At 34.4% G+C, this 27990-nt stretch overlaps 1 protein-coding gene across 5 annotated transcripts in view; it reads left to right on the top strand.

Annotated features, from left to right (window-relative positions):
• The window catches only part of LOC106871954 (protein still life, isoform SIF type 1), a 903947-nt gene that overhangs the window by 643995 nt on the left and 231962 nt on the right, over positions 1-27990 (top strand). The gene's annotated exons all lie outside the window — the stretch shown is intronic.

Genomic DNA, 27990 nt, shown 5'->3' with positions numbered 1-27990 from the left:
ACCAGAGAATATCAAAGTTTCATTGAATACCTAGAAATAATATAATATTGTTTAGTAACTGTTGACATAGAATCAGTCAGATAAATTAGAATAATTGATTACTTGAGGTAGAACAAATGATTAAATCATCATTTGTGTGATAGATTGAGTGAATGTTGCAATATTAGTTAGAGCAATCAGAAATTATTGGATGTAAATTGTATTTAAAATTATGTTATTTGTGGCAATATTATTTGCTAGTAGATTTTATATAGTCATCTGCACTTGCACTAATAAATATGTATACATTGGGCCACCATAGTAATGTAACATACTTACAGTATGGATTAGAAGAGTAACCAATTAAATTAGTAATGAACAAAAGCTGAAATAGTGTCAATTGGGAGTTACTGCTTGTTAACCTAGTTTAATTTTATATTACTGTATAAGTTGACTTTATGTCATTTGCACATGCATATGTCTACATTTATATGGCTTCAATTAAATTCATATAATTCATATCAACACCATCTTATACCATTGTGTCATTATTATAAGTTCTTAGTATTGTGTAAGTAAATTTATATTTTTATTGAATTACAATTCTATTTATTTATTTTCATTTAGTAGGTTTTGATCTTAAAATCTCCAGTTTTTCACGTATATATAAATAACAGTCTCTCTTAGTTTAAGTATAGTTTGGCATAATTTATAATACCCAATTCCCTCATACAATTTATGCTTTTAGGGTTAGAGTATGAGTAACAGTGCCTATAAAACAGATTCTTAACAAAATATATTTTGTAGACTCTATGTAATATTTGCATGCATTTTGTTCTTATGGAGGCATTTCTAAACAACAGTTTTATGCAAACAGCTGCAGTTTAATGAAAAATTATCAACGACCCTACTGCTCTATTCACATTTATCTTTCTCATTGCAATGTATATGGTTTACTAGGTTATGTAATTCCCAGCTCTCTGAATGTTCACATATACAGAACACTTAGTTTTTTCAGTTTTGCATTTTTCTTTCATTTATATGATAGTGTTGTAGACAACACTGTAAACCAATAGTTAGAATTATTTTATTACATTCTGTTAAATATTTTTGAGACTGAATAATAACATTTCACATGTCAAGAAAGTTGATTTCTATGTAAATGAAAAACAAATATATCAAATCAACTTCAAATTCGATAGGGTTAAAAAGAAATTGCAGAATAATTTAATATGAATGAAGTAACTGTTGGAAAAATTAAAAGAAATGAAGAAAAATTCAGAGCTGGTATGATTGCTGAATACTGAATAACTTCATACACTTTAACATGAAAGCAATAGAAATTATTTTGGATAGAACATAAAATCCAATATAACAGCAATACTCATATATATCTATATATACACATGCATATGTGAAAGCATGAGACCTAATAGCTAGGCTATTAGGCTGATAAGCCTAAGGTCATGGGGTTCAATTCCTGAACCAGGAGGCATGTTGTGTCTTTGAATAAGACATTATTTCATGCTTCACTGAAAGTAGATACCAGCTTACTGCTGGTACATCTTGGTGCATCGTCTTTTCCTTTACCCTTCACATCCTCGGTGTTCTGCTGAATTAAGAGTGAAAAGGCTGAGCAAGTGTTTATGTCTACTCACAGGGAGCAATCATATATGTGGTGTGGGAGACTAGTCATTGAATATATAAGGAATACCTTCCTCATCATTAATGCTAGAACTGCTAGCCTTATTAAAAACTGGTTATTCTTCTGATTATATTCACTGAAGAAAACTTTTGCTCAAAATCATAGTGATATCTGTCTCAAACATAAATTTACTGTGCAAGAATCTGCTATAAATGATATAGCTGAAAACATTAACACTACTGGAGAAAAACTAAAGCAGAACCACAAGAATCTTTTTAGTTCTAGCTGTAAGAGGAATCTTGATTATAGAATCCTCTTTTTGTGGTATTATAAACTGCATAAGAATCTACTCAGTTCCTTTAAAATAACAAAAGAAAATTACTTTGTGTTTATTTGAAAGGGATAAAGTCATACTGGAATAAAATTTATCCAAAGCTAAAATATTTTATGACAAAACAGTTATACCAACAAACAATATTTGTTTAACTCAAATGAATAGTTGATTCTGATAATTATTTATTTTTAAAACCTGATGAGTGTACACTTTTGTGAAAATGTACATACTGTATAAATATAATATCAAGTGGACATTGTCCTAAATCATGCAACCCTATAATAAATGAAAACCCTGCTACTATTATGATAGTAGCAGGCTCATTGCTCTACTACTACCATACCATCATGTATCCAAGTTGATTAAAATGTTGTAAGGTAACCTAACAACAACTACAACATTAAAAATATTCTATGAGCTGGCATACTGAAAAGTATAAACACTAGAAGTGTATTTGTAATGAAATTTATCAAGCATAAACTATCAGTTATAATGATCTATGATTGAGAAAAATTATGCACACTGGACTGGCTCATGTGCGGGCGACACATGAAGTCTTTCGAGCGGGATCGTTGCCAGTGCCCCTGGATTGGCTCATGTGCGGGCGACACAGGAAATCTTCCAAGCGGGATCGTTGCCGGTGCCCCTGGGCTGGCTCTTGTGCGGGTGACACATGAGGTTTTTCGAGCGAGATCATTGCCAGTGCCCCTGCCCTGGACTGGCTCTTGTGCTGGTGACACATGAAATTTCTTCGAGCGAGATTGTTGCCGGTGCCCCTGAGCTGGCTCTTGTGTGGGGTTGTTGTGGGATTTTCGAGTGGGATCGTTGCTGGTGCCCCTGGGCTGGCTCTTGTGCGGGTGACACATGGGGTTTCTCGAGCGGGATGAGCGTGGCCGTTGCCAGTACCGCCTGGCTGGCCTTCATGCGGGTGATGCGTGGAGGCACCCACTGCACTCTCTGAGTGGTTGGCGTTAGGAAGGGCATCCAGCTCATCCAGCTGTGGAGGCACTGCCGGATCAGATTGGAGCCTGGTGTGGCCGTCTGGTTTCACCGGTCCTCAGTCAAATCGTCCGGCCCATGCTGGCATGGAAAGCGGACATTAAACGACGACGACGATACGTACAGACATATATATATATATATATATATATACACCGCCTGACTGGCCTTTGTAGGGTTTTTGAGCGAGATCGTTGCCAGTACCCCTGGACTGGCTCTTGTGCGGGTGGCACATAAAAGACACCATTTCGAGCGTGGCTGTTTTCGTGCAGGTGACACGTAAAAGCACCCACTACACTCTCTGAGTGGTTGGCGTTAGGAAGGGCATCCAGCTGTAGAAACTCTGCCAAATTGGATTGGAGCCTGGTGTTGCCATCTGGTTTCACCAGTCTTCAATCAAATCGTCCAACCCATGCTAGCATGGAAAGCGGACGTTAAATGACGATGATGATGATGATGACTAGTGGAAGTCAGTTACCCAGTATGTCAACATAATGTTAAAGATTAGTGAAAAAGAGGTATCTACACTAAATTGATGAGAAAGTTTTCAGGTACACAATCTGGACTTTAGATTTCAACCAATAATTATTTGCTACTTGGCTAACTGCCTGAGTACTAATCTTGTGAATTTGGGTTTCACAAAACCATAAAAACATGCTTAATCAAAAAATCACAGCTAATGGTTATTAAAGGTATTACCAGGACATGTAAAACTTTTGAGAAATTTAGCATGTAATAAGACTGACATGTGCAATGACATCTATGCCAGAGGATATTTCCACTTTAAAAACTGAAGAATACTGGCTGAACATTTTGATAAAAACAGCAACCAAGTGTAAGCACAATAGTCTGGATATTTCAGTATGGGACAGAGAGCAAACTGATTTACATCCTCTACTCTGAAGACAGAGGCCAGATTTACAGTAATGTTTATATGCATCCACTACAAGTTGTATATTCTTGACTTTTTTTCCACATTCTATCTGCCAACATTACAACTATTATTTAGTTTTTCATCTCTTTTGTACTCTATGTAAATCTGTTCTGTAAATATATAAACAATCTGTATGTTTATATACGAACATTCATTTTCTGAATATTTTCAGTTTTTGTTATTCTCACAATATATATATCCCTATATATATTTACATGTGTATGTGTGTTATATATCAAGCCCAAGCATGTTTATTTGCATCTCTCTCTCCCTGTTTATACACACAAACACACACATTTGTGTGCACATGCATATGTGTACATATTCAGTATAATTTAGGGTAAGTTTTCTAAGACATTTGAAAACATTCACCAAACAAATGTGCTGAATATATCTAATTATCAATACAATACTTCAGCTGTGTAAGAACAAATCAAACTTAAAAATATGAAGCAAAAGGATAAAAAAAAGAATTAAACAAAAGTTTCAACTGATGGAACATTGAGAAAAAGAAAATAAATAAACTTTAAATTCTTTACAAAAGCACTACAAGAATTTGTGCTTATTGATTGACTTCATTAATTTGCTTCACTTTGTTCTGTTGTTTTCTGTTAAATCTTTTTTGTTGTTATTCCAACAACAAATTGTCCATCCTCATCCTCATCTCCTTTGCATTCTTGGTAATAGCATTTTCGATAATTAAAAATATTTAAAAATAACTGTTACCTGTATTTTTAGTAATGGATGAAAATATTAGTTATAGTGTAATGCTTTCATAATTTGGTGGTCTTGAGCTTTTGCAGAAATAATTAATTTTCTGACTCAACATGGACATGCTTAATTAATTGAATTTGACATCTGACATTTGTAATCCTCTTTTTTTATTTTCTTCTCATTCTGTAAATCATTTTGTGTATGGTAAGTATTATATAAAGACTTACACACCCTAATATAAAGATAATGTACTATATATATGTGAAGATTATATCATCATCATCATCATCGTTTAATGTCCGCTTTCCATGCTAGCATGGGTTGGACGATTTGACTGAGGACTGGTGAAACCGGATGGCTACACCAGGCTCCAATCTGATTTGGCAGAGTTTCTACAGCTGGATGCCCTTCCTAACACCAACCACTCTGAGAGTATAGTGGGTGCTTTTATGTGCCACCCGCACAAAGGCCAGTCAGGTGGTACTGGCAATGGCCACACTCAAATGGTGTATTTTATGTGCCATAGCATTAACCACTACACACATTTTTTTTCTCTCCTTGTTTCTTTCTGTGTTCCTTTCTGTGGAAGAGCGTAGGCTCGAAACGTTAAAGACTTTTTCAATTCCTGAGTGGCATACTAATACATCTGTTTGTTTTCTACACCACCTGTCTTCGTCTTTTGTTTTTCTTTTTGTGATTTCTCCCTATATGTATATGTATATATATATATATATATATATATATAATCATAAATATACAGGGATTAGCAGGAGCCTGCTTCTCCAACATACTGAGAATTCAGAAATAGCAGTCAAAGAACTACTGATTCCAAACTACAAATTTTTTCTCCAACAAAGAAAAAATTTGGAGAAAAAATTTGTAGTTTGGAATCAGTAGTTCTTTGACTGCTATTTCTGAATTCTCAGTATGTTGGAGAAGCAGGGTCCTGCTAATCCCTGTATATTTATGATTATAAATGGTTTTACCGATAAAGGTTTTTTCATACTGAGCTACTCGGCAAAATTGTTAGTTATTAATTTTATTACTAATTGACGATTCCCTGCCCTATATATATATATATATATATAAATTATATATATATATATATATATAAATTATATATATATATATATAATGTACTATATATACGTACTTAAACATAAATATATCATAAATATATATATATATAAATGTATCAAAATAAATATATAAATGATGGATTACATATATATATGGGTGTGTGTAAAGGTAAGATCAAAGGATCAAGGTGTAGAAAGTTTGTAAGCTTTGAACAGTTCGTAGAAGGTAAAAAAAAAAAAGAAACTTTCAGGAATAATAGTTGTTTGTGCCTACAAATAATTAATATCAACTTCCTAGATATTACCCTCGACCTGGAATCAAGTATCTATAAGCCATACAAGTAAAATAACGAAAAACATTCAGTGTATACATAAACAATCCAACCACCCCTAAAGCAATATCAAAAAATACACATACGTGCATCAATATGCACTTATATAAGTTTCAAATTTAAGCAATAAACTACTAACTTACCTAGAACTACTATGTTCCTCTACTGACCAAAAACTTTATCTTCCACCTACCTCTCCTCTCCCCACTTCTAACAAGTGCTTACTACCACTCCTTTTCTTTGACTCTGTTTGAATGTATTTACAGGGTGCCATAATTTATTTACTTATTCATTCTACAGTAGACCCAGTAAATGACCTCAGCCTAAATTCACAAAAACATTCCCCTATCCAGCTTCAATAATACCAATTTTTTTCCCCTGCTCTTCTCCCTCTCTTTTTCTCTTTTCATATTCTTATTCTTTTCCTTAACAATTTTAGACTTTCACCCACTCCCACATATTTCTTCACAAATTGATTTCCCTTTTGTTCACTCTGTGCTGTCCATGCATTTCTGATCAAAACTCCTGTGAGTTAACATGGATCCCTTGACAATGTAACCTTCATTTGACAAAGGTATCTTTCTATAGAAATTATAGCCAGCACTGGTTTGTGATGATGTTTTGTATCTGAATGCGTCTAATATAAACAATGTAATTGAAGATGGAAAAATAGGTAATGGGTATATATGCATGTAAAAAGCACCATTTGAGCATAGTCATTGCCAGTGCTACCTGAATGACTCCTGCGCAGGTGGCATGTAAAAACCACCACTCAAGCATGGTCATTGCCAGTTCCATCTGACTGGCCCTTGTGCTGGTAGCACGTAAAAAGCACCCACTATACTTTCGAAGTGGTTGGTGTTAGGAAGGGCATCTAGCTGCAGAAACTTTGCCTGATCAGATTAGAGCTTGGTGCAGCCTTCTAGCTTGTCAGTCCTCAGTCAAACCATTCAAGCCATGCCAACATGGAAAACAGATGTTAAACGATGATGATGATAATGATCTTTGGTTTGGAGTAGCTAGCAGATTACTCCTTGTTTGGGTAATTGCTACTTCCAAGGTTCTGCTTGCTATGAAACATATGTAGCCTGGATTTTATCTACTCCATTCCCTAAATTTGGATATATATATATGTAGTTCGAATTTATTAAAAGACAAAAACAGATGTAGGAACAGCAAGCATGTGTATTAGTTTGATGCTCGGGAAAACGGAAAAGCCTTTTACATTTCAAGCTTACACTCTTCAACAGAAAGGAATAATATATATATATATATGAATGCATGTGTGTATTTATCAGTTTGTATATATGTGTATATTTTGTGTGTGTGTGTGTGTGTGTGTATATATATATATATATATATATATATATATATATGTGTGTGTGTGTGTGTGTGTGTGTGTATATAGGTATGTACACACTATATTTAGTAGCTATTTAAGCAATAAGTTCATGAATGGTTAATGGGTTGGATGTGATGCTGAGAAAGAGGAAGGACTGAAAGATGCATATACACCCATTACCTATTTTTCCATCTTTGATCACATTGTTTGCATTAGACGTATTCAGATATGAAACATCATCACAAACCAGTGCTGGCTATAATTTCTATAGAAAATATATAGAAATAACCCTAACAAATTATTTAATAGCACTGCTAACATAGTAGGACACAGTATTGAATTATAAAGCATTTAATATACTTTGTATAACATTGTATAATGAACTACTGTGTCCCTACAAGTAACTCATATGTACATACCAGCTGTCAGGAATGTGTTTGATATGTAAAATTGGTATATATGGTGTTACACTGCTATATATAGTAGCTATTTAAGCAATGTGTTCATTGATGGTTAATGGGTTGGATGTGATCCTGAAGGAGCAAGAACTTGTGAGATATACATCTACATCCATATCATACTTTCCCATCTTCACCTGTTTACATTAAGTGTATTTGAATACAAGACGTAACAAATCAGTGCTGGCTATAATTTCTATAGAAGATCTGTAGAGATAACCTTAAAAAAATGATTTAATAACACCGCTAACACAGTAGAGCACAGTATTGATTTATAAAGCATTTAATATATACTTTGAGGTATATTATGGCTGCACAACAAAATATGGTGTGCCTCCAAGTAAGTAATATCAACTTCCTAGATGTTACCCTCTACCTGGAATCAAACATCTGTAAACCATACAAGAAAAATAATGAAAAAATTCAGTGAATACCTCAACAATCCAACTACTCCAAAAGCATTATCAAAACCCCAGTAAAACATATATCTCTCAGACTTTCCTCTTCAAATGAAAAATATACTAAATGAAATAGTAACTCCATATAATGAAGCCCTCAATAATAGCAGGTACAAGGAAAAATTGCAATATATAAATGGTAATGTTCCCACAGTAAATAAAATACATAAGAATAGATAAAGATAAATTATCTGGTATTATCCTCCCTTCAGCATACAATTCTCCACACTAATAGCTAAATTATTTTTCAAAATAATGCAGAAACACTTCCACTCCAACAACAAGTATTACAAACTAAAAACAAACATTATGTAAAATTGTCATACTCCGCTATCAACAACTTGTAAAAACTCCAGCCACCAAAAATTGTCTAAAATTGAAAACCTAAACCACTTAATAACAATTGTTATTGTAGAACACCTTCACCCTCCTTCTAGAAGGAAACTGTCTCTTAAGGAATATCATATATAGCACATGAGTAACCGCAAATGTAATGCCAACTATTATATCTACACACATATACTCTATAACGTACAAGTTCAAGACATGGTGCTGCCAACACTCATACACTTTACACTTCTAAAACAGGAAAATGCTATGTCACTATCCAAATATATATGGCAATTAAAATCTTTAAAAATTCTTTTTAGCATCACGTAGAAATTACTCTCACATGCACAACCATACCAAAGTCGTAAAAAATTCTGTCAACTTCGTACAAATGAATCCTACTACATTTTAACAATTATGGACCAAATCCTGAACCAAAAGTCCGAAATAGTCTCTTCATGCAAGCACAAAATCTTAAAAACACTAAAACACTTCAAACCAATAATCTTTTCTATTTGCTAGACTTGTTAATATCTCACCAACTCCCCTTTATCCACCTACACTTTAAACCATCTCCATAATATAAAATTTTACACTAAATGAGTACTCTAGAAATTATCTAAAAGTCTTGCTATCTCCAACTAAAATCCCCATAAAAAATTTTCTAATATAACTATGCAAACCGACATACACACATAAAATATATTCTTGTATGCAAGCAAACTGAAAGAACCCTTTTATCTTCTTTTAGTTAAAGTGTATCATATTTTTGTTCCCATTTTTATACATGAATGTATACACTTCAGCATTTTTCTACAGCAGAATTTGAAGAAATTTTATAAATGAACACCAAAAAGATTCTACATCCAGAAAACAGGAAATTTAAAATCCCTATATACTTATCATATTGCTTATAATGAACACCTAGAAAGAAGCATATAGACATACAACCTTTACTCAGATCCTTTTGTGAACATCAAAGCATGACAGAAACAATTTTGTATACTGACAAAGCTATTGCCCCCCCCCCCCCCCCCCGATAGGATGAAAGGCAAAATTGACCTTGGCAGAATTCAAACTCAGAACCTAACAGCAGACGAAATACCGCTAAGCATTTTGCCTGCCGTGAACGATTCTACCAGCTCACCACCTTAATATAATATAATGAATGTGAATGTCAGTGTGTCACACTTTTGAAACTTTACTCCTAGAGGCCATAGCCCAACATATCATACCATTTTGGAATCAGGCTGACTCTGTGAGAAAATTAAAAACATTTTGGGCTGCATCCAGACCCATAATGCTGAAATTTTGGATTCCTATGTTTTCATTAATGATATTGTTTACAGCTATTTTTTTACATGATTTTTTGCAACGAGTATGATCATCATTGGGATATGACTTTCGAGGAAGTAACTGCAACAAATTCTCCAAAACAAATCAGAGATCTGTTTGCAAATCTTCCCATTCAGGGTCAGTTGCTTAAAAGTCGCCCAATATATATATAAGTGTGTATGTATGTATGTATGTATGTGTTTACATATATGTATATGTATGCATGTATATATGTGTGTCTGTGTCTGTCTAAATATATATATATAATATATATATAAGAAGACCCGGCAAGCCAAGTAAGATCGTTGCCAGTGCCCCTGGACTGGCTCTTGTGCGGGTGGCACATGAGATGCACCATTTTGAGCGTGGCCGTTGCCAGTACCGCCTCACTGGCTCCCGTAGGATTTTCGAGTGAGATCGTTGCCAGTGCCCCTGGACTGGCTTGTGCGGGTGGCACATAAAAGACACCATATCGAGCGTGGCCGTTTTCGTGCGGGTGACACGTAAAAGCACCCACTACACTCTCTGAGTGGTTGGCGTTAGGAAGGGCATCCAGCTGTAGAAACTCTGCCAAATTAGATTGGAGCCTGGTGTTGCCATCCGGTTTCACAAGTCCTCAGTCAAATCGTCCAACCCATGCTAGCATGGAAAGAGGACGTTAAACGATGATGATGATATATATATATATATATATATATATATCACACACCCCTTCAGGCAGGTGGCCCTGCTCAATCTGTAGAAAAGGTGTAGGTAGAAACTCCATAAGATGGCTGATGTCAGTACCACCTTGACTGGTTTCTGTACCATAGACACGTAAAAAGAACCATCCATTCATGGTTGTTACCAGCCTCCTTTGGCCCCTGTGCCAGTGGCACGTAAAAATTACCCACTACACCTCTCAGAGTGGTTGGTGTTAGGAAGGGCATCCAGATGTTGAAACACTGCCAGATCAGACTGGAGCCTGGTGCAGCCTCCTGGCCTCCCAAACCCCAGTCGAACTGTCCAACCCTTGCCAGCATGGAAAACGGACGTTAAACAATGATGAGGATATATCAAGTTGGAGCCTTGTACAACTCTCTGGCTTACTAGTTCCAGTCAAACTGTCTAACCCATGCCAGCATGGAAAATGGACCCTAAATGATGTTGATAATGATATATATATATATATATATATATATATATATATATATATATATATATCATGTGTGTGTGTGTGTGTGTACACACTCATATTTCAGAGATGTACTTGCCTGGAAAGTGATATAACACACACACACACACACGTGCAACAATCATTTCATTCACACCAGCTCTTCTTTGATACCACTTATTTTCCTTAACACCTGGAACCATTTCACTCATTATTCATCCTTCATTTATTAATACTGTTCTCTCCTCCCACACTTATAATTGATCACACACTCCCAGCTGAGCCATCAAACTACCACTATTCCTCCACCACCATGCAATTCTCATTCTCTTCATGCACCATGTTTTCTCTCCTTCCCATCATCCCGTAGCCTTCTCAATCATGTTACTTTGCTCTAATCATTCTCCTGTTAACTGTATCATCATTTCTGTTCTGTTTCTCTACTTCACTCTTTTTCTGCACTGTCAGTCATCTATTTCTCCAACCCACTCTCCTCACCCATTTCTTATCTCCCACTATCATAGACTCTTGCAACTTCCAGGCACCCACATACCTGATTCCTCTGTTTCCACTTACCTTGTGCCATTAGGGTCTACCCAGACACCTCATCACTATTTTTATCTCTTTCCAGCCCAACCAAATCTTTCCTACTCTGTTTTCTAAAATATGAGTAGCCTTGAGGCTCTTTCACAGCAGGAAATCTGTTCTACCCAGGGCACTTCTTTCATACTTTAACTCCTTTCCTAGCATAAAGACACCCACTCTGAGTCTAGTAGTCTTGGAAGATGTATAGTAACCTCATTAGTACTGTTGGCATGACTAAAACGCCTAGTCCACACTATAAAGTTGTTGACATTAAAAGGGGCATCCAGCTACAAAAACCATGCCAAATCAGATACTGGAACACAATGCAGTCCTTGGACCCATTAGATCCTGCCACCTGCCAACATGAAACACAGACGTTAAATAATGATGATGATATACATGTGTGTTTGTGTGAGTATGTGTGCACTTATGTACATATATATATACTAGAGTACCCAAGCCATCAATGAATTATGGTGGGTGTTTTACTAAATTTGTGATAATTACATTTTGGTTTGTATGTATGAATATTCGATTTTTCTAGTTGGTGGTCTTGATGAAAATTACTAATGAGAGTATGAGGATGTTAATAAAAATGCTAAAATAACAAGAAAATATGAAAATTATATTCATCACACCCTAAATATTCTGCAGGTTTTATTACTTTAAATATGTACAATATGTTATGTTCATTGATTCACTTGTTATTCTACAATAAATGCTCTACCTAATTTCACAAATGTTGTGTATATATATATATATATATATATATATATATATATACATACATACATACATATGGCCGTTGCCAGTACCGCCTCACTGGCTCCCGTAGGATTTTCGAGTGAGATCGTTGCCAGTGCCTCTGGACTGGTTTGTGCGGGTGGCACATAAAAGACACCATTTCGAGCATGGCCGTTTTCATGCGGGTGACACGTAAAAGCACCCACTACACTCTCTGAGTGGTTGGCGTTAGGAAGGGCATCCAGCTGTAGAAACTCTGCCAAATTAGATTGGAGCCTGGTGTTGCCATCCGGTTTCACCAGTCCTCAGTCAAATCGTCCAACCCATGCTAGCATGGAAAGCGGACGTTAAACGATGATGATGATATATATATATATATATATATATATATCACACACCCCTTCAGGCAGGTGGCCCTGCTCAATCTGTAGAAAAGGTGTAGGTAGAAACTCCATAAGATGGCTGATGTCAGTACCACCTTGACTGGTTTCTGTACCATAGACACGTAAAAAGAACCATCCATTCATGGTTGTTACCAGCCTCCTTTGGCCCCTGTGCCAGTGGCACGTAAAAATTACCCACTACACCTCTCAGAGTGGTTGGTGTTAGGAAGGGCATCCAGATGTTGAAACACTGCCAGATCAGACTGGAGCCTGGTGCAGCCTCCTGGCCTCCCAAACCCCAGTCGAACTGTCCAACCCTTGCCAGCATGGAAAACGGACGTTAAACAATGATGAGGATATATCAAGTTGGAGCCTTGTACAACTCTCTGGCTTACTAGTTCCAGTCAAACTGTCTAACCCATGCCAGCATGGAAAATGGACCCTAAATGATGTTGATAATGATATATATATATATATATATATATATATATATATATATATATATATCATGTGTGTGTGTGTGTGTGTACACACTCATATTTCAGAGATGTACTTGCCTGGAAAGTGATATAACACACACACACACACACGTGCAACAATCATTTCATTCACACCAGCTCTTCTTTGATACCACTTATTTTCCTTAACACCTGGAACCATTTCACTCATTATTCATCCTTCATTTATTAATACTGTTCTCTCCTCCCACACTTATAATTGATCACACACTCCCAGCTGAGCCATCAAACTACCACTATTCCTCCACCACCATGCAATTCTCATTCTCTTCATGCACCATGTTTTCTCTCCTTCCCATCATCCCGTAGCCTTCTCAATCATGTTACTTTGCTCTAATCATTCTCCTGTTAACTGTATCATCATTTCTGTTCTGTTTCTCTACTTCACTCTTTTTCTGCACTGTCAGTCATCTATTTCTCCAACCCACTCTCCTCACCCATTTCTTATCTCCCACTATCATAGACTCTTGCAACTTCCAGGCACCCACATACCTGATTCCTCTGTTTCCACTTACCTTGTGCCATTAGGGTCTACCCAGACACCTCATCACTATTTTTATCTCTTTCCAGCCCAACCAAATCTTTCCTACTCTGTTTTCTAAAATATGAGTAGCCTTGAGGCTCTTTCACAGCAGGAAATCTGTTCTACCCAGGGCACTTCTTTCATACTTTAACTCCTTTCCTAGCATAAAGACACCCACTCTGAGTCTAGTAGTCTTGGAAGATGTATAGTAACCTCATTAGTACTGTTGGCATGACTAAAACGCCTAGTCCACACTATAAAGTTGTTGACATTAAAAGGGGCATCCAGCTACAAAAACCATGCCAAATCAGATACTGGAACACAATGCAGTCCTTGGACCCATTAGATCCTGCCACCTGCCAACATGAAACACAGACGTTAAATAATGATGATGATATACATGTGTGTTTGTGTGAGTATGTGTGCACTTATGTACATATATATATACTAGAGTACCCAAGCCATCAATGAATTATGGTGGGTGTTTTACTAAATTTGTGATAATTACATTTTGGTTTGTATGTATGAATATTCGATTTTTCTAGTTGGTGGTCTTGATGAAAATTACTAATGAGAGTATGAGGATGTTAATAAAAATGCTAAAATAACAAGAAAATATGAAAATTATATTCATCACACCCTAAATATTCTGCAGGTTTTATTACTTTAAATATGTACAATATGTTATGTTCATTGATTCACTTGTTATTCTACAATAAATGCTCTACCTAATTTCACAAATGTTGTGTATATATATATATATATATATATATATATATATATACATACATACATACATATGGCCGTTGCCAGTACCGCCTCACTGGCTCCCGTAGGATTTTCGAGTGAGATCGTTGCCAGTGCCTCTGGACTGGTTTGTGCGGGTGGCACATAAAAGACACCATTTCGAGCATGGCCGTTTTCATGCGGGTGACACGTAAAAGCACCCACTACACTCTCTGAGTGGTTGGCGTTAGGAAGGGCATCCAGCTGTAGAAACTCTGCCAAATTAGATTGGAGCCTGGTGTTGCCATCCGGTTTCACCAGTCCTCAGTCAAATCGTCCAACCCATGCTAGCATGGAAAGCGGACGTTAAACGATGATGATGATGATGATGATATTCAAAATATATATGTTTACACACAAGCATAGGATCTTACATACAAGTTAGATCCTTTTTCTAAAGGTTTTCAAGGCTCAGCAGTTTTAGTTTCTGCAAAAGCTGTACATATACAAAATATTTGACATATTCTTCTGAATTTCACTCTCTAATTTCAGATTGCTTCCTCTTTTTTGTTTCTCTTGTGTGTTTTGCTTAAATCAACACTTGCATGCAGGTAAAAACTGAATATGTGATACCACTCAGTAAGTTGAATATAAATGGTAATAGTGAAACAAAGCTTTAGCAGAGACTAAAACTGCTAAGCCTTGAAAACCTTTAGAAAAAGTATCTAACTTGTATGTAAGATCCTATGCTTGTGTGTAAACATATATGTATATATATATATATATATATACACACATGCAACATTTGTGAAATTAGGTAGAGCATTTATTGTAGAATAACAAGTGAATCATTGAATAATTAATAGTCAAATAAGTGTATATACATGCACATATATATATATCATCATCATTCATAATCATCATTTAACATCTGCTTTCCATGCTAGAATGGGTTGGGCGATTTGACTGAGGACTGGCGAACCAGATGGCTGCACCAGGCTCCAATCTGATCTGGCATATATATATATGCTAGGTGACTGGTTTAAATTGATATTAATTGAATTAATATCAATTTGAAAAATATTGAAAAAATCTGAAGATTCAGAAAATTATATTACATACATATAAGAGGGATGACTACTAGGTGGACACCCAATATGCTAAATGTAGACCCCCATATGGTCTGACCACAAAGAAAAAATTGTTCTCAAGAAAATTTGGCAAACACCAGCATGTAAAGCTAGCAAGACAAATGAAAAGATACAAAATATGATGATTAGTCACATACCAGATTTCCTTGTTACCATTTACATATGTAAATGTCTGCAAATCATCACTGTAACCATCATAGAAAATATAATTTGCAGAAATTTACACAAGAGAGAACATGCATACAGTTCTGTCAATTATATTTGGGGGCATATTTCAACTGTCTTCGTTTTGGCATGCCAAAGCCAGAAATGACTTTGCAGAAAATAATTTTCTGCATTCAAGACTGCCAATTAGAGAACATGGTTATTTAAATTTAAATAATAAGAGTAAAAAATTGATATTAATTTGATTAATATCAATTTAAACCAGTTGCCTAGCATATTGAAAAAATCTAAAGATTCAGAAAATTATATTACATACATATAAGATGGATTACCACTAGGTGGACACCCAATTTGCTAAATGTAGACCCCATATGGTCTGATTACTAAGAAAAATTGTTCTCAAGAAAATTCAGCAAAGAAAATTCCTACTAACACTCCTGACTGGCAGAGTGACAGGTAGCAAAACCAAGTATTTAAGTTTACAAGCTGTGCTATGTCTCAGTATGTCATTATATGTATTTATATGCATGAGAATAGCTGCATAAATTTGTATGTTATTAGATTTATTTGTATATGTTATATACTCTTTTACTCTTTTACTTGTTTTAGTCATTTGACTGCGGCCATGCTGGAGCACCGCCTTTAGTTGAGCAAATCGACCCCAGAACTTATTCTTTGTAAGCCTAGTACTTATTCTATCGGTCTCTTTTGCCGAACCGCTAAGTTACGGGGACGTAAACACACCAGCATCGGTTGTCAAGCAATGTCGGGGGGACAAACAGAGACACACAAACATACACACACAAACATACACACACAAACATACACACACACACATATATATATACATATATACGATGGGCTTCTTTCAGTTTCCGTCTACCAAATCCACTCACAAGGCTTTGGTCGGCCCAAGGCTATAGTAGAAGACATTTGCCCAAGGTGCCACGCAGTGGGAGTGAACCCGGAACCATGTGGTTGATAAGCAAGCTACTTACCACACAGCCACTCCTTGATATGTATTTGTATTTTTAGTCAGATAAACTCACTATTTTAAAAGGAGACATAAACGAGTTTCAGTGCATGTACATGCATGGTACTTGAATTATTGCCTTGACTCTGGTTAGATTTATGCTTTGGCAATTCATTGGTTATCTATCGGTTGTTGAAAGTTTCCAAATAAAGCAAACCAGGCTGAAAGGTTGTTGGTTTCAGAAAACAAGAGATTTTTAAAAATGCACCATAAAAACTATGCACAACGCCTGAAGGTGTGCAAATAGAAAACTGGAAACAGTGTATCAAAAGAAAAGGGAACTACCTTAAAGGAAACAAGTGTAATTAAGTTATAAGTAAAGCAATAACTTGGTTTTTTTAAAAAGAAGTCCTGTAACTTTTTGGACAGAACTCATAATCTTGTCTATGATAAAAAGAAAATCATTTTCAACATATGCTCTTCACAGTGAAAACTATTGCTTGTTCAGTATTTCTATGTTGGTAGTACAAGAAAACTGCTATAATTCAAATATTTGAGCACATATGCATGAGTATATGCATGCATGTGTGCAACTACACACAGAGGTATATCAATAAATGCTTAAAACACATGCATTTAAGTATACTTGTTATCGTATTTACATATACTCACATATATGCTTAAATGCATATGTGTGTATGTGTATATATTAGCATGCACACGTCATAAACATTCATTCACATGCACACTCAATAATTCCTGCATTTACACAAACATATATATATATAGGAACAGGTGGAACGTTTTTTCATTATTGACAGAACAGAATCAATAGAATGTGTCAAATTCTTCATCTTCTGAAGAGTGCGAACTAGATCATAGCCACTATTTCTGTAGATTAGTATTTCATTGGCATCTATAGTCTTCCATTGGTTAAGAAAAGCTCTAGTAATATGAATAGAGTAGTAGAGTAACATATCTTTAAATTCACTCACACACATGTAAATTATCAACATGCATGACAGCTTTAAGTTAATAATGAAAATTCATTTACCATTAACTTCTGAAGATGGATGCTTATTTTATTCATATTTGATATCACATTTGGTTATCAATAATCTAATCATTGGTCCATTGCATCTCTGATGATGAGAATGACAGACAATTACCAGTGCAACTTTGGTATAACAAATGTCACACAGGGTATATATATCCAAAAGCACCAAAGTCTTGGTTCTTCAAGATGTCTACATCTGTTACTAATTTTGCATGAGCAACACACACGTACACACACCATGGGCTTCTTCAGATTCCTACAATCAATTTCACTCCAAGGTGCTGATCAAGAACACTCGCTAATAGCATACATACTGTGGGACCAAACACTCAATCTTGTAGTTCCAAAGTGAACTTTTTACCCACACAGTCGTCCTTGTATACACACATGTATGCATATGTGAGCATGCATGCATGCAAGTGTGTGTTTGCACTGGATCTCTATCAATTATATATGCTAATAATATTCATCAGTTGCAACTCTTAACAGAAGTATTGCTGTCCTCATGACAGAGTAGAATTTCAACAATGCACAGACTGGATGCTACAAAGTATCTTGTCCTAAAAATGTAACAATTCTGCCCATCCATTACCCATATATATATATATATATATATATATATATAGACGGTTTAGATATAGATTCAAGGCTTGAATATGGTACTTATGCGAAGGCACCCGAATTTCACATCCCAAAAGGATGGGTGATTAAAATCAAATAATAAGCAACACGGATTTCAAAAGTGATTGCAGTACGCACGTTTCATGCTACTTCAATTTATTTAAGTAATGTGAGCATTACCTTAAATGCAATATGAAGAGCAATCTTCAGCTGCACGAAAAAATGTAGAAAAAAAGACATATTACAAATGTGGCAACATATTAAAACCAAGTGGGAGAGAGCAGAGGAAGAATATATAAGTCCATCTTGACATAGCAGAGTCTATCAGGCTATATATATATATATATATATATATATATATATATATATGTATACACACACACACACACACACATGCATGCACGCATGCGCACGTGTAATAATGTGTGCATATATGTGTGTGTGTGTGTGCGTCATACAACAGAGGAATCAGATGTAGTATAAGAGTGACAACTGTACTGGTTTGATTATGCAAAGCATAAAGATGATAGCTCCATAAAGTGTCAGTCACATACGCTAGATGAAACTTGTTGGAGAGGGAGACCCAGGGAGATTCAGGATGAAGTAATGAAGGCTAATCTCAAGATGCTGAGCCTCACAGAAATTACAAAAGACCAAGATGACTGGTGATTCACTGTGCTTGAGAAAACCTGTCCACCACAGCAAAAATGGTATCCTAAAAGCATTCTATGTGTGGTAGTAGTCTATTCTCTTCTATTCTCATTTCCCTCACACCCAGCCCTTTAGCATTCATCTATCTATAGAACGTCTTTGTACTGCATGTAAATTCCTAGCCCTTGGAACCACTTCCATCTTTTATTCCAATTAGCCTCCCTTCCCCACCCAAACTATCCCCTCATCCCCCATTCACCTGCTTTCTATGCCTTCACTTATCTCTCATCTCTGCCATATACCATTTAACACCATAAATCTGCCATCAATGCCTGCCCCTCTACAGCCACCTTTATGTACACCTACATCTCTCTCTTCACCATAACTACACCTTGCACATCATTCCTTACTTTCTGATCAATCTATGTGTGTCTGTTTACATGCACATATATGTATATACATCGTTCAGAGATTTATTATATGTGTGTGCAAGTGTATGTGCAGTGTACTTGTATACCTATATTATTTTTCATAACACATGACCATTTGAAGGTGTTGAAGTTGTTTCCCTTCATGTTTTACTTTGTAAATTATTTAACATGTGCTAGAATTGCTCATTCTTTTTTTTTTTTTTTTGAAAGGTCATCATGCTGTCTTTTTTAACTCATAATGGTCAACTAATGTTTTTATATCCATAAATTCATCAATTCTGACAATCAAATTAATGCTCTCTTTTTTTTATTAGTGAATCTAAGCAATATATATAATACACTATGCTATTAATGTATTTAATACAATATATATATCATGGAAAGTGGACGTTAAACGATGATGATGATGATGATGATATAAGAGGGATGACCACTAGGTGGACACCTAATATGCTAAATGTAGACCCCATGTGGTCTAACCACTAAGGAAATAATATATATACCCTGTGTGACATTTGTTATACCAAAGTTGCACTGGTAATTGTCTGTCATTCTCATCATCAGAGATGCAATGGACCAATGATTAGATTATTGATAACCAAATGTGATATCAAATACGAATAAAATAAGCATCCATCTTCAGAAGTTAATGGTAAATGAATTTTCATTATTAACTTAAAGCTGTCACATGCATGTTGATAATTTACATGTGTGTGAGTGAATTTAAAGATATGTTACTCTACTACTCTATTCATATTACTAGAGCTTTTCTTAACCAATGGAAGACTATAGATGCCAATGAAATACTAATCTACAGAAATAGTGGCTATGATCTAGTTCGCACTCTTCAGAAGATGAAGAATTTGACACATTCTATTGATTCTGTTCTGTCAATAATGAAAAAAACATTCCACCTGTTCCTATATATATATATATATATATGTTTGTGTAGATGCAGGAATTATTGAGTGTGCATGTGAATGAATGTCTATGACGTGTGCATGCTAATATATATACACATACACACATATGCATTTAAGCATAATATGTGAGTATATGTAAATACAATAACAAGTATACTTAAATGCATGTGTTTTAAGCATTTATTGATATACCTCTGTGTGTAGTTGCACACATGCATGCATATACTCATGCATATGTGCTCAAATATTTGAATTATAGCAGTTTTCTTGTACTACCAACATAGAAATACTGAACAAGCAATAGTTTCCACTGTGAAGAGCGTATGTTGAAAATGATTTTCTTTTTATCATTGACAAGATTATGAGTTCTGTCCAAAAAGTTACAAGACTTCTTTTAAAAAAACCAAGTTATTGCTTTACTTATAATTTAATTACACTTGTTTCCTTTAAGGTAGTTCCCTTTTCTTTTGATACACTGTTTCCAGTTTTCTATTTGCACACCTTCAGGTGTTGTTCATAGTTTTTATGGTGCATTTTAAAAAATCTCTTGTTTTCTGAAACCAACAACCTTTCAGCTTGGTTTACTTTATTTGGAAACTTTCAACAACCGATAGATAACCAATGAATTGCCAAAGCATAAATCTAACCAGAGTCAAGGCAATGATTCAAGTACCATGCATGTACATGCACTGAAACTCGTTTATGTCTCCTTTTAAAATAGTGAGTTTATCTGACTAAAAATACAAATACGTATCAATAATGATAATAACACATGTATGTTGTGAATCTATTCACATATAACATATACAAATAAATCTAATAACATACAAATTTATGCAATTATTGCCATACATATAAATGCATAGAATGACATACTGAGACATAGCATAGCATGAAAACTTAAATACTTGGTTTTACTACCTGTCAGTCTGCCAGTCAGGAGTGTCAGTAGGAAGCTGCTATGATATTTTTTCAGCTTTGTAGCCCATTTAATGTAAAATCATAGGAATGTTATGATTTGAAAGTATTGTTGTACTTTGGAAAGAGATCAACCTTCAGGCATCTTTGACTTGGGTATTTATATCTTGTGCAATAAATTGCTTGCTGATTGATTTTAAATTGAGTACCCATCAGAACGGACGTGTCTCTTCAATTTTACAGATTAAAATGAACTGTTTATCATTTTATACTTACATGGTTTCTATTAGAAATACCAAAAATTATACAGAGAATTTAGTTTGTAGTGTGTGATCCTGCTGACATAGGGTTTTAAGAAGGCTTAAACATTCAATTCACATGAGAAAAGATTTCCATGATAAACACTCTGAATTATTGATTTCAGTCTCAACAGGAATTGAATTACATGTAGCTTCCAGAAAATACCTCAGCCCTTTGCCTTACATCTTGTGCATATACTGTCATACATATAAAATAGTCATTCAAATTCTGTATGAATATGGCAGACAGATAAACCCACACTATATTGAATATCTTATGATAAGATGTTAAAGAAGGAAGGATTATGAAATGTATAAATATATTTTGTGAAAGTGTGAAAATCAAAGCCTTAATAATTATCATTGAAAGGTTTGAAGGTTTGAAGTGACAATAGTTTTAATGCAAAACATTAAAAACTACATGGTTGTTACAACTTAAGGCTGTCAGTATCAGTTTGCTTCTAATTCTTTTGCTCTTTTGCCACTAAGAGTAATCCTAATGCAACTGCTGTGAGTACAACTTAGTTGTTGATGATTTTCATGAATACATTGTATATTTAGCATATTTTTTTCTTTTTTCTCACCAAACACAAATATGATTCCTCACTCGTTTTCACTTGCTGTAATTTAAGTATGTGTTGTTCTTCAGATAGCCTGTATAACTAAAGAATCCTACCTGTAGAATTTGAGCATCATACGTTTTGAATGTTTTCAAAGTCAAAACAATGCAACTTACAAGAAAGAATACAAGTTGATGGTTTACCTTGTATTTCAGCATTTCAGAGTTAGGAATCCTTCTTCAGAAAATTTCCAGAGAAATGGTGTTACACACATTCCACAGAACAGAGAAGTTAGCTCACAAGCTCTCAACACCATTACACTGAAGATTTCCTGAAGGGTCCTAACCTCTAAATATTGAAAACAATGTAAAAGTACAAACCATTAACTTGTGTTATTTCTTGTAACTTGTATTGTTTCTCTAAACAATACAAGTTATAAAACTAACTTGCTCACTGATACTCTACAGTTTTTGTTCAGGAAAGAGCTGCCTTACACACCTACAACAGCACTATGACTGGCTACTAAAACAACAGCTCAACCATTTAAATGTGAATGTAATAAATCTCAACTTTGCAAAGTTCATAATTTGATCATGGAATATATCATAAACTGCATAACCTAGACATATTTGGAAATGTAGCAATCAGATAGCTGCAGCCATTAGCGTTCCTTTTGAGGAGACATCAATTTGTAGTGGAGTTCCTTGGAGAGCTGCACTAGAACCAATACTGTTTGTGGTGGCTCTCAGATATGCGCTCAGTCATATGTTAGCTGCTTTCACCAGCTACTCTGACAAATAAGAAGAATCACAAACATTCAAGGATCTTGATGATTATTCATAACTACAAGAAGACTTGAATGTGATATATTTGTTGTTATTATTAGTTCCCTTTACATGACCTTCATTAACTTCGTTATTCTTGTTTATAGTACTACTATTATTAAGATTCTGTGTGTATCTATTTTTACTTGCATTATTCTTACCGTGACTTATCATAATCATTATAATGGCCGTGATTATTTTCTCCTTTTATTAAGTTTATGGATGAAGTATTCTAGGTTTTCAGAAGTAACAATTCAATAATTTCATTGTGTGCCTCTTAAAAATCTTATGGTATATGTTAGATTTTGGAAAATATTATACAACACAACAAAGAATTTTATGAGTCACAAATATCATTCAAGGTTGCTAAGGAATTGTTAGGAAGAAAGCATGACTAAAGTTCCATATAACAGAGATGCATGGTAGGGTGGTATGGCAAATGGATTTTACGTATTTTCAAACATGCTTTTAGCTAGAAAATAAGAGATTTGTGAGGAGAAATAGAATGTGTTGAAAGAGATTCATTAGATCAAAGTTTGACAACAATTAAAAGACATTGAGCACTGATGTAGAAAAAAAATTATCTGTACTGCAGATGTTATCACATTCTTTGAAACTTTAACATTGTTGTTAAAAAAAAGTGCATGCTTGTCAGAACAATAGAATAGGAAACAAAGGTTTCTATATTGTCACTATCTGCTACATCAGTCCTGGCACTGATCCTATATTGAAGTTTATGGCATTGGATGGATCTTTTGAAATTTGTACTTTCAGGTGGGACACTAGTTACATACTGATTGAGGAGAGATGGGATTATGTATAACTTGCAATGCAGCTTTGTAATGTGTTACACATGAGTTTTGATCTCTGAACCAAATACCTTAGCCTTTCACTGAGAAATGATTTCCACCAGTACCATCTGATAATGGCATTACACAAATTAAATTCTTGAAAGAAATAACACTTCAAGATTTACCTTCAAGGTTAACTTTTGAGTTAATTAAATGCACCCAAGATTTCAAAAATGACATTAGGCTTAGCTGTGTTTTATCCCCCACCCCACTTGAAATAAGGGAAAATTTTTTTTTTTTCATGGCACTTACTTGAAAATTGCCTTACAGGACACAGAGCCTCATTTCTCTTTGCTGGTTATTTCCATTTCAGAGTGACCAGACTCCTAGGCAGGCTGGCTTCACTGGAGCTATAGAGCCACATTTTTCTTTAAGTTATTCTCATTATCCCTAACAAAATTTTAAAATGGCTTACACATTTCCTTAACCCTATCAGCTCCATTTTTCCTCTTCTCTCCCCTCTCAATCATTCTTTTTTTATACATACAAACACAAAACTCATCTAAAATTATCTTCATTCTAGTGAATTATGTATAAAGCATAAAAATGAATATTTTAGGTTTATAGAATAATTATCTTAAGATTTTTCAGACAAGTGACTTAGAAGAAATGAGAAAACCCTTTAAATATGGAAAAGCTAAATTCATTTCAGCCATTCATTGATAGGCAAATAAACAAGTTTTGTTTCCTTTCTTTTAAATCATCTCATTGAATTGACTAAACTCACTGCTTTTTTTGCTTGATTTTATTATTTGTTTATACAGCTTTTTGTTTTGTGATTTTGAACTGGCAATAGGCTGTGTTTATCTCTAGTTTCATACTTGGAATTGGAATATTTCTCTGCATTCTTGCAGTATAATAGGAATAACCAGAAAGCATCCCCCATTAATCAGTCTTCTAATGTAAAACATTGAGCTGCTATGCAGTACACAGAATTTAGATGTTTCTTATGCAACCAGTTTGATGTTTATCACAGTAGTGTAGCTATATTTGATTGGATATTTTCTTTTCTGCTAGTTACATTTAGATTTCTTTGTTATATCAACTTGTTTGTTTTGTTTATTAATTTATAACAAACAATGGACTAGAAACATGATAGATGAGTTGGAGGAATATGTATGTTTATTTGTAAATGTGTATAAATATATATGCGCTAAAGTGTGTGTGTGTGTGTGTGTGTGTGTGTGTGTGTGTGTGTACAACTGTAGTAGATAAAAATGCATTGAAAACCTTGTTTTTTCAGAATGAAGAACAATAATTTTTTTTTTATTTTTGAGTGATCTAAGTGCTTGTAAATAAAAAAATAAGTGAAAGATAGAGAACAGCTCAAAGATGACAAGAATTTTATAGCTTTACGTATGATAAGGGTGACTAGAATTCTGTCAAGACTAATTATCTCATTCATATTAATAAGGGAAGTGGGTAAATTGAGTAGAGGGATTTTATGCAAAACAAATAGAAGGAACAGGTTTCAGCATTCATAAGACAGTAGTGTAGAGTTGTAGTTAACAGGAGACTTAAATAAATGGTTTTATTTGGCTGAAAGATTTTTTCATCTTTTTGATGACGTTCTTATGGTAATTGTGGCTGGCAACAAAAAGCCTGATTTACCAGTCACTGATACTTTTCAAACTTTGAGCTTTAAGGGAGTTTTGTATGGTCTTTCAATCTGCTAGATATACTACCAAATTCCATCATACCACATCCACTTGTCTTATTATAGTGAGATAGCCTTGTATCTCATGATATTAAGGAGAAGAACCAGGATAGGTGCGTGAAGGGAACAAGATAATGATGATAGATAGAGAGTGATTGAACTAAGAGTGTGGTAGGAGAAGAGAATGATAGATTTAATAGAGGGTAGACAGTGTTAAGAGTGATGGATGTTAGTAACAAATAGCAAAGGAGAAGCAGAAATGGCTGGCTATACAGAAAGGATTGGTGGCAGACTGTGGTAGCATGATAAAGATTGTGGGAACTAAGAATTGCTATTAGATAAGTTCTATATCTTCTCTCATTATACAGTGAATAGAAGAAGGTGAGAGGGTTCAACAGGTCCTGTAACATACCTAATTATACATGTAGCGTAATACAGTGAATAGGAGAGCTCCACTGCCATCCTTAGACACACTTGAAGCAGAGTATAGTGAAGTGAGGGTGAATGATAGAGAATGTAGACTGGAATGCATTAAAAGAATAAAAGACTGATGGTCATGGTTGAAATGCATTTGGTTATAGGTTTGCAAAGCTGATTTAAAGGCTATAAAATAACAACTTTCCAATGTTTGTTTTGTGATTCACAAAGTCGTTTTTTGAAGAATACAGAATAGAGAAACCAATTTACAAGAATTATATTTGTAGTGAGTCAGTTGATATACATATTTACATATACTGATCATTATTAAAATACAGAAGCAGGCATTGTTTGGCTCATTAAAATGACTTGAATAAAAGTTTTAAAATTATTTTGCATATTATTTGTTTGGCTCTATCCCCTTTACTAGTTATATTCACTCTTATATAATCTATAATTTAATTTTATATATTCTATAATTTGATCAAAAACAAAAAAGTTATCGAAGTTGATTATTACATTTCAATTCAAAATTCACATGTTCTTTGGGTTTTTTGTTATTATTAAACAGCATAAATCAGTTTTCATATTGTTGTTCATTAACAGTGTTTTCTATTCAAATTGTTAATGACATTTACTATTGAGTCCCTCAAACAATAAGTCCTAATTTGTGCCAGTGGCTAACATATCCTGAAGCAAATAAGTCTTAATTTGCTTTGAGAATCCTTGTCATCTTTGCAAGAAAATGAATTGGTCAGAAGTCATGGAATTTTAAAAGTTCCTTATTATTTTTATCTTCATCATGATAATCATTGTTTCAAATATTTCCTTTTATATTAGTAGTATTATCTTATAGTTTAGTATGGTTTCAACTTATCAGAATAAGATTACTCAAATATACTGTAAAATATATATGCACTTGTAAACTTAAGAAGGTGCTTAAGTATCTATAAGATATTTCAACAGATCTTTATTGGTAAATTAGTTTACCATAAAGCTTGTATATATAGTAAATTTTCTGGTGTATATGTATATTTGTATTGACTTATTGTTCTTTGCTATATAGATTATATACACAGAAATTATCAGTGAAAGCTTCCATTCGAAACTCACAGGTGTTTACTAGCAGAATTAAATTTTGCAATCACTCTAATAACTATGAAAACCATTGCTAAATTTAGCTTCTTGTAGCAATAATTTCACCAATTAGCTCCAACATCTAATCATGCTAGTATCAAATAAAGTAGTCGGTAATTTTCTTGTTATATTTTAGGAATTAGTCTTGGGGTTTCACACGTTAATATTTTTTTTTTTTTGTTTTCAATCCACAGACATGTTTCTTAATTACTAGTAAAACAGACCTCTTGAACCATTAGTAGGTGTGTGTATGCATGTGAATGTGGAATGATGTATACAAGAAAACAAGAGAGAGAAAGTAAACTATTTTGTATTCATAAACAGTTTGACCATCATGGTTAAATTCTCTGAAATGCTATATATAGAAGGAATCTCTGCTAAAGATCTTCCAAGATTGCTTTTGATGTAGGATTCAATGCATCTTTTTCCAATTACTTTTCTGTTTTGGCATATTTTTGGAACTATTTTCTAAACATTAGAAATGTTAATAAATCAATAAATATTAGTAACTGGAAGACATTGTAGCTTTAAAAAAAAAAATTAATTGTCTTAATCAACATGTGCATAGATGCTGCAATTTTGTTTAACCCTTTTTATAATTTTATTTAAATACGCTCAGTAAAAGTGACATGATGTTACTAAATAGTTGTCTTCTAATCAGTGCCTGTGTTTCCAGTTATGCTACTGGCCAACCACTTTTAGCAATTACTATTTAATGTCTACACCATTTGGAGAAAGATTACAAAAAGCTAGTATTAGTGGAAAATATTTGTAAGCAGACATA

This window comes from Octopus bimaculoides, chromosome 3 (assembly GCF_046866305.1).
Source record: "Octopus bimaculoides isolate indiv1 chromosome 3, ASM4686630v1, whole genome shotgun sequence".
Taxonomy (NCBI): domain Eukaryota; kingdom Metazoa; phylum Mollusca; class Cephalopoda; order Octopoda; family Octopodidae; genus Octopus; species Octopus bimaculoides.
Note: the sequence above shows the minus strand (reverse complement) of the source record. Positions and strands in the feature narration are given on the sequence as shown.